Below are 9,600 nucleotides of genomic sequence, written 5' to 3'. Positions count from 1 at the left end.
CCATAACTTTATCGAAAGAAATCTGAAATAACTTGGCACAAATGTTTGTTATAATAAGACAATGTATCATGCGCAACAACAAGAACACTACCTCCAGGGTCAAGGACACTTTTTCATTCCATTCAAGGTCAACATTGTCTATTTTAGGGTATATGTAGTGTCCGGACTATAACTTTCTTATCATTTAAGGGATTTTGTAAATACTTGCCACAATTGAGACAATGTGTCATGCGCAACAACCGGTCACCTACCTCCAGGGTCAAGGTCACACTTAGAGGTAAACAATTAACATAGTTAGGGTATATTTTGTGTCCGATCTAGAACTTCTTCGGGATTTTGAAATAACTAGGCACAAATATTCACAATAATAAGACGATGTGTCAAGTACAACACCTGCATCCTACCTCCAATGCCAAGGTCACGCACAGAGGTCAAAGGTTAACACAGTCTGTTTTATATTATATTGTGTGTCATGACCATAACTTCTTCATAGGTCAAGGGATTTTGAAAATACTTGGCACAAATAGCCATAATGATAAGATGATATGTCATGCGAAACACATGTGTACCTACCTCAGAGGTCAAGGTGACACGTAGAGTTCAAAGGTTTACATAGTCTGTTATAGGGTATATTTTGTCTCCAGTCCATAATTTTTTCATAGATCAAGGGTTTTAAAAATGTTTTGCACAAATAATCACAATAATAAGACACTATATCAGGCGCAAAACATGGGTCCCTACCTCCAAGGTCACATTTAGAGGTCAAATATTAGTTTAAACATATTTATTTCCCGAATATTTACATGATATACATAATACAATACAATCAGAATACAAATATAATATATTCAAAGAAAAGGATGAGAATGAAAGACTAAGTCTTATAAAATTCTTCTCCTTTTAGTGTAACTTTATAATGAGTCGATTTTCTAATATTTTGTACAATTATCAAAAAAGTGGAATGTAAATATTTGTGACGAAGTAAAATATTAGCATAATCTGTTATAGGGTATATTTTGTGTCTGATCTTTAACTTCTTCATAGTTCAAGGGATTTTGAAAATATTTGGAACAAACAGTTACAATAATAAGGCGATATGTCATGCACAACACATATACCCCTACATCCAAGGTTAAGGTCACACATAGAGGTAAAAGCTTAACATGATAGATTTTATTTTCATTTTATTTCTTTAATAAGTTTATTGTTGCATTTGCAAATCAAGCATTGCTCATAATTCTGGACTGAAAGTCCTGAGATCAATACCTCAATCGTTTGATATAGCACGGTTTTATGCTTCATATAAAACTTCCCCGAGGCGGGGGACGTTGGTAACTCTGTTACAAATTCTTGTTGGTGTAAGCTGTACACAGTTATTGTACTAAACCAACAACCCAGAAACAAGTACGTCAACCTTTAAAAGAATATTGACATTTCTACATGTACGTATTTGGTACTATCCTATTCTTTTTCATTTGCATTTTTCTTAATCTTAATTACACTTTCATATAATCGTGTGCCTTAAAATTGAACTGAACAGGTGCATAAATGGAACATTGGAATTCTTTTTTATTTATTAGGTTCTATACTATTACCTGCTCACTAATTAATTATTAAATTTACGTGCGCACGTTAAGGTTTATATGTCGACACGCGTTTACAAACAGCGTGATTTGTTTTTAAAGGGAGACACAGGCAAAATTTTCATTTCTTAGTTTTGAATTTTTCATTCCAAATTCTGTAAATGCCCTCAAAATGAATATATTAGACAGTCAAAGGAACAAACTTTTCTCCATATAAAGAATAAAATGGTGGTTTCCTAACCTCACCCGCGTGGGTCAGGTTAGAGGCAAGGATTTCACACTAGTTGTCACAGTGAAGTCTGGAAACGTTAAAGTACATGTCAAATGAATGATTTTGACTTGTTTCAATCATAAAATATCCACAGTATCTGATAATTTAACTTCAAGGATTTGTTCAAGTCACCTGAGTTTTAAAACTATTCGGTGATTCTATTGGCGTCTAAATTTTGTTCAACATATATAGATATATTTACGCTTCAATTCCAAAATATATAGAATTTAAACAGAAATTCATGCTGAAACTTTTAGAAATGTCATTTTAGCGCGAGTTGAGTACAAAAGATCATTTAAATATTTTTGTCATTATTTTGCCTAAATATCCCTATAACACGTTCAATTTACAGGCAATAAGCTTGCACGTGCACTTAGCCACTTAGCTTGCACTTCAGATTGGACCCCATACCGGTGCATTGGTTTGCTACTTTATATTTGCATTTTGTTCCGTTTGATATTGTTATGTCTAACCAATCATTCCGCTTGTAGTCTACTTCGGAGAATCCCTTTTTGTATTGTTATAATCACGGAAATTCTAAGAAGTACATGTAGATACAATTGTTACAATTTCAACAAGTTATTCACGCAGGCGATTGAGATTCAATTGTTTTAGGTACAACTTTCTTTTTAATCGCTGATGATCTGAATGATTACGCTATTTGTAAACGTAAAATGGCTTTATCTTTCATGGACATCTTGAACATACTTAAAGGATATACTTTACTTCCCTTTGTGCTAGTTTCTTAACACTTATTTCAATATATAAGGATACAAGATTCTTACTTCATATCATTCATTTGATAAACTGTGTAGTGTGTTGTATTGCATTATGTACTTATTATTTCGGATGTCATATTAAGAAACGGTTAGTATGTTGTTTGTCATGGCTTATTGACATATTATCGTTGTTTCTTTTGTTTTCTATCACGTGATCGTCCGATATATTTCCTGTATCTGAAACTACACTTTGCAATATTTCCTCATTTTCTCTCCGTGCTTCGCTAAGGACAGTTAACGACAATAGTATCCGAAAGTCATGTAAACAAAAACTACCGTTAAACCATGAAAGGAAATTTATTAGAATGCAATTTTAAGGCGGATGTGGCATTTGCGTATCAAAGTTTTGATTAAGATATATATTATATTGAGCTTGCACACAGCCGCATGCATAATGTAGAAATTATATTAATATAACAACAATTTAAAGTCTCATTGTATTCATTTTTCTCTGTCAAGTTGAATATAATAAGTAATATATTTCAAGAGAATGACTATCATAATTATAAAAGACCAACTATACATACTAAAATGCTTATGCTTTAATATTAATAAAAAATTAATAAAAAATAAAAAGATGTAAAAAAAAATGTGCCGTCATTTTGTATCTTGAACGTTATACATGCATTTCGTTCTAAATTTCAAGCGGATTTTATATGTTATGGTATGGTGGCATATTTCTGCCACTAGATAACCTGATAACTAACTAGTTAACTAAGAGGTTAACAAGTTACGTAACTAGTTAACCTCTTAATTAACTAGTTAGTTATCAGGTTAACTAGTTACGTAACTAGTTATTTTTTCAATAGATAAAAGATCATAACGGGAAATAAATGCATGTTAGTGCCTGCAACTGCCATCCTTTTATTATATTATCAGCTTAAAATTACGAGGTTAACTAGTTACGTAATTAGTTAACCTTTTAATTAACTAGTTAATTAATAGGTTAACTAGTTACGTAAATACTTTTTTTTAGATCCACAACCTCTTCTTAAACAATAAGCATGCATGTAAGAAAAACAAAAAAGGCAACAGACGTTTGACTATTAACATGTATTTTTGTTAAAACATTATGTATACACACTTTAACGGAAACAAGGTCGACGGAGCAGGAAATAACACACTTAAAATAGAGCAGTGCAATTTGATTTTTGGTCTCACTTAAGCCTTGTACGAATTATTATTATTATTGACTAATATATAACCGCATGCAGTCCTTACTTTTATATTTTTTATATTCCTGTAACGTCGATTGCTAATTTTACAGAAACTGTTTACAAAAATGTTTGTTTTATTAATGAAGATGTTTATCATGGATATTCGATTACAAGTTTTAAAAGTAATTTTGTAATAGAATCCTATCAAGGACACTGTTTTACATTAAAATATCAAATATCAGACAGTTTACAAAAGTAACTCATCTCACGCACTTGTGTTTGAAAAGTAACATTCAACTTTTAATTTATTTTAATCTGATCCTATGACTGTATGGTTATAGTCGTATACATTTCAAATAAACTAACATTATATAAATAACACATGGATTTGTGGGTAACAGTAAAAATATCATCCCGTGTAAAATACTGTTACCCGAGGCGTAGCCGAGGGTAACAGTATTTTACGAGGGATGATATTTTTACTGTTACTCACAAACCCATGTGTTATTTATTTTATTACCCCGAACAAAAATACTGCGATGATCTGAAATTGTCAACTAAATCTAACTGTAACAAAAATAAACCAAGAGTAACGATAACTAAACTGTCCTTACCTTTTAAGTTTTAAGGGTACTTTAGGCCTACTTGAGAAGTTTTCTTTTTCTTTTATTCTTTATGAAAGTGATGATATCTACAAATCATAAACATACAATAAGCAAGGTTTTATTTAGAAAACAAAACACTAACCCATTTACACGGTTATGATCTGTGAAATCTGATCCTTCTGTTTCCAGAAATTCTTAGCATGGTTTTTGACAAAATAACGATGATATCCTATCATTCCTATGTCTGTCCACCATATCTGTTACGTTTCACTGATAAAAATTGTTAAATAATCCTTTGTTGCATGCTTAAATCGTCTGCATGTTCCAGTTTTACACATAATTATTTACATTGCAAGTACTTCCGTTGAAAACGGATGTTCACGTTTTGACTATTCAACAAAAAGATATTTTATACACGAAAAGCACACCAGGGTGCGAACAACTAAATTTTATGGGTGTCAAACTTACTCCAGAGAAGAAATTGATGTCCTATCGGATTAACGTCGAAAATAAGAATGAATCGAGAAAAAATGGCGGCCATTTTATTTCATTTTATTTAGAAAATAAACCACGTGACCAGATATTATACTGTTAAAAATACTGTTACCTATTTAACAGTATAAAATTCTTAGTCACGTGGTACACTTGCAATAACAGTAAAAATAACTCCCAGCTAGAGGCCTATGGGAAATTAGCATTACGAAAAAAGTGAGGGGTAATAAACTGTACTAACTAGACAGGAGTCAGCATGTGTGTGTATTTAGGAAGTTTCAATCTGTTTATTAATATCAATTGGTATTTGTTATGTAAAAAATAAAAAAGCTCAAGACGTCATCAAACCTGGAACAGTCTACTTGCCTTGATGAAATAGCCCAAACATTCCATTTGTCAAACGAGGAAAATGACGTCAGGAACATTACATCTACGCTTAATGTAGTTTAATATCTTTCTTTTAATTCTCTTTTTTTCTATGAATGTTATAATAGAAATGGATACATTTTTTCTTGCATTATAGTATAATAATAGACGGTTTATCGTTCAAATGCTTTTCATTTACTCACTCAGGCCTATCGGTTTCGTGACTATATTACTGTGCTTTGGAACTCGAACCTGCATTATTCTACAACAATGCTCCGAGGAAAGATAGCCCGCAATATGGAGAATGCATAACTTTTTGAAAACTTTAACAAGACACATCAAATCAAAAGCTTTTTCAATAATGAAACTATTGGCATTTCTTGGCTATATCGGCCTCTATTTTTATTTTATTTTTCAAATATAAATTTATATAACACGCCAGTACTGAATGACTCATTCGCCGAATAACTTTCTACCTGTTTGCACAACACACGATCTAGCATGTATCGCAATTATCAAGGTTATGCTCCAAATATTCTTTGCACGTTAATATACACTGTATAACCAACTTTATCTGATAAACTTAGTTTCGCTGGATAGATTCAAATGTAAGTAGACTTTACTTTTAATTCTTCTTAAAGGATATTTTATTTTTTAATTCTTCTTAAACGACAAGGATTGTTGTAAAAAGCTCACCAGAGCTTTTGTTTATTGTTGATGTATCCGACTTATAAATAAAATTTACCTGACTTGACTTGACTTGACTTGAAGACGGTACTGTGTACGCAAAGATCTCAAAGTCTTTATCGTATGTAATTACTTATCTAAATTTTGTAAACGTTTAATATTTACACGGTCTTAATGTTATAAGAAGTCACTTATTTTTTTACATGTATATAATATTTATAAGATTTATATGACAGTTTACCAAATTATATACTATTAGCTATTAGTTATATTTTTATTTTTATTGTTTTGAAGTACAGAAATTTGATGAAACCATTGCTGGATAAACACAAAGGTCAGTTGAGATTTTGTTTCTAATTTTGATGATTTAATTTGCTCACTTTTTAAATGAAGTGAAAAATAGAATTTGTGGCGTGAATATAAGCAATATAAAGGTGTAAGTTATTTTATTATACAATCATATAATATTTGTTTAAGATTTATTTTCTCAATAATATGCCGAGATTTTAAACTACTTTGTAATTTCCATTCCAAAAACAGAGATATTATCAAAGTTTATAATGTATAAAACCTGAATGGATTGTTAAAACGTAAAGTTTTCATACAATTCTTAATTTCATGAACGATAAATTATGATACGTTTAAATGGTATATATCAATTCAATTATAGTAACCTTACGTAATTATTAGTTAAATTAAAGTAAAGTGTGGTATTTTTGAATACGAGCTATACAAAACCTCAATAACACAAATACTTGGGTGTAGACATTACGCCCAAACTAGTTAGGTAAGGTTACAAAAAGCTCGCATTGTATAGTATTGTTAATATTTTTTTACCTCATGTCAATGTCTTGACCTAAGTCCTTAGAGAAATAAAATATTTGTTTTTGTATTTAGTGCATAATAGCTAGGCCTGTATAGTTAACAGAGCGAGACAAAACTTCAATTTTAGACAGGGTCATGACAAGAACCAATGAATATTTCTTTTTTTGTATAATAGTTTCGGCTGTGAAAAACACGCCATGCTGAAAAAAGTGCATTTTTAAAAAGTGCACAGGCACTTAACGTTCGTTGATAAAGGTAAAAAAAGAATACCCGGTATGACTAGCCTTGAAATACTATATTGATTTCAAACTATTGTTAGTTCATTTTTCGTTTCGTTTCTCGTGTTTCGCACAGAAAAATAATTTAGTAAAAATGAAAATAAAATTTGAAAACAATAACAAAATGCTAGGGAGAAAAAAAGAAGACAAATATCCATGTCACGGTACTTACATTAATTAGATACCCATTATTACTTAATTATTTTAAAAAAATTAAGCGATAATTTAATAAGAATATGATTCGAACAGATACGTTATTTGGACGTTAAGCCAAAGAGGTACTTCGACATGGGCAATCATGAATCCAAACCGGAATGGCGACCATCTGAATCAAAGAATAAACCGGTAAGATTTATATACATGTTTCCACTGAAATTTTTTATTATGCTCCCCAAAAGGTGAGCATATAGTCGCCGCTTTGTCCGTCCGTCCATCCGCTTCTCTTGTCCGGGACATAACTTTGAAACAACAAGAGGTATCAACATGAAACTTTGTAGGTAGATAGATCTCATTGAGTAAGTGTGCTGTGGACAAGAACAGTAACACTGCCTAGCCTAATTTTTTAATAATTGCCCTTTGTTTATTTTTACTTTTTTACTATTGTCCGGGACCTAACTCTAAAAGTATTAGAGATATCAACATGAAACTTTGTAGGTAGATACATGTAGTTCTCATTTGCAATGCTAAAGAACATAAACACAGCCTTGTCTAGTTTTGGAGTTATTGCCCTTTGTTCATTTTAACACTTTGAATTTTACCCGAGACATAACTCTGAAACTATAAGAGATAACATCACGAAACTTTATAGATAGATAGATCTCATTAAATAGAAGTGCAGTGCAAAAAAAAAACATAACTCTGCATTGCCTTTTTTGGAGTTTTTGCCCTTTGTTAATTTTTTTAATACTTTCCTGTGTCCAAAACCTTCTCGCATCACCCGGTTCAACAGGTTCTTGTTTGTGAGGGTATGGGTAAAATACAGGTTTGCTTATTACATATGGTATCATTTAGTTATTTCCAGACTGATACTGAACTTTACCTAGAATATGATTTAACTTTTTGCATTGCAATATGCAAGATTATCGACGACCTTGAAAATAATAAATGTAAAAGTATGGCTATAACGCTTTATGATTAATTGCTTTTGGGTATATAGTGATAAAATCTAGCAATATAACCCGTCGCAAAAACCCTGCCTGGCAAGATAGTAGCGCATTAAACTTTTTTCAGCCTGGTAAACGACACTTTTGTGTTATCTTTAATTGTGTTATCTTTAATTTAAAGTACTCAACGGTTCGATGTATCGGTATTCACGTGGTGTGATATCAATAAGAGGTCAAGGAAGTAATAAAAACGGTTATATTTCATAACGAATGAATTAAATTGAAATATGGTTTAATTATCTCTTTTTTATAAGGTTAAATAAAGTTTGCGTTCATACCGCAAACAAGTAAAATAAAGAGATTTTTTAGCTCACCTGAGTTAGCTGAAAATGAGCATAAAGGATCGTTGAATGTGTGGTATTCTTCGTATGTCGGCCATCTATCGTTAACATTTAGTTCGTAAACTCTCTAATGGTCACATTTTTGCCCCAGTTCTCACAAAATTTAGATGTTTGTCCAAGTGATTGCTTAGACGTGTTAGAACAATCGTCTTCTAGAATGTACGGAAAAACTAGGTAACAGGAGACAAAAATAGAAAAAATCTTGTTAACACTCTGGAGGAAACTGTTTCTATTTGTTTTACCCAAATACCCTCGAAATTGGTCAACAATATTGTTTTGATGATTTCTAGATCAAGTTTGAATACGGGTTACCTGGGGTCAAAAACAAGGTCTGACAGCCCAAATTTGGGAAAAGTTCGGGAAAACACTTTACAGGCTACTGTGTTGGCCGTAATATCCGTAAAATTGGTCAGAAAATATGTTTTTGATAATTTCTAGCTGAAGTTAGCAAATGGACACCTGATATCAAAAACTACGTCACGCAGCCCAAATAATGAAAACATTGTTAACACTCTAGAGGCTTCAGTTGCAGTCTATATATCTTTGAAATTGGCCAAAGGTTATTGAAAGGTTATTTACACGATTTTCAGCTCAAGTGTAAATATTGGTCACCTGTGGTCAAAACCTAGGGCACACATCCCCAAAATGATGAAATCGATTAATTAAGCAAGACTTACCTTTGGAAAAGGGAAGGCGAAGGTTGATCATAATTTTATCCGATACAAATCTCCCTTAGGGCTTACACAGATTACGGACGCAGCTAGCAGCGACTAGGGTTTATTCACGTAATGTCACAATATTGATCAGAAATTGAAAAGTACGGGATGGCTGTGTGTGTGTGTGTGTGTGCGTGCGTGCGTGCGTGCGTGCGTGTGTGTGTTTATATTCTACAGGTAACATACTTGAAATTTGTCAGAAAGGTTGTTTAGGTAGAATGAGTATGGTTCATCTGGGGTCAAAAAGAAGGTCACAGTCAAAATTTTGGGAAACATTGTAAACACTCTAGAGGTAAATACATGTAATTTCATACCAAAGATTATGGAAATGTGTCAG

General features: G+C 32.0%; 1 long non-coding RNA gene across 1 annotated transcript; it reads left to right on the top strand.

The window, feature by feature from the left end:
• Positions 1–2,505: 2,505 nt before the first annotated feature.
• Positions 2,506–7,394, top strand: LOC132725668 (uncharacterized). The gene is made up of 3 exons (XR_009625094.1): positions 2,506–2,721; positions 6,240–6,274; positions 7,293–7,394. It is a non-coding gene; the product is annotated as an uncharacterized LOC132725668 (long non-coding RNA).
• Positions 7,395–9,600: the final 2,206 nt, after the last annotated feature.

Source organism: Ruditapes philippinarum, unplaced genomic scaffold (genome assembly GCF_026571515.1).
Source record: "Ruditapes philippinarum isolate M1 unplaced genomic scaffold, ASM2657151v2 ctg3452_1_1_1_1, whole genome shotgun sequence".
Taxonomy (NCBI): domain Eukaryota; kingdom Metazoa; phylum Mollusca; class Bivalvia; order Venerida; family Veneridae; genus Ruditapes; species Ruditapes philippinarum.
Note: the sequence above shows the minus strand (reverse complement) of the source record. Positions and strands in the feature narration are given on the sequence as shown.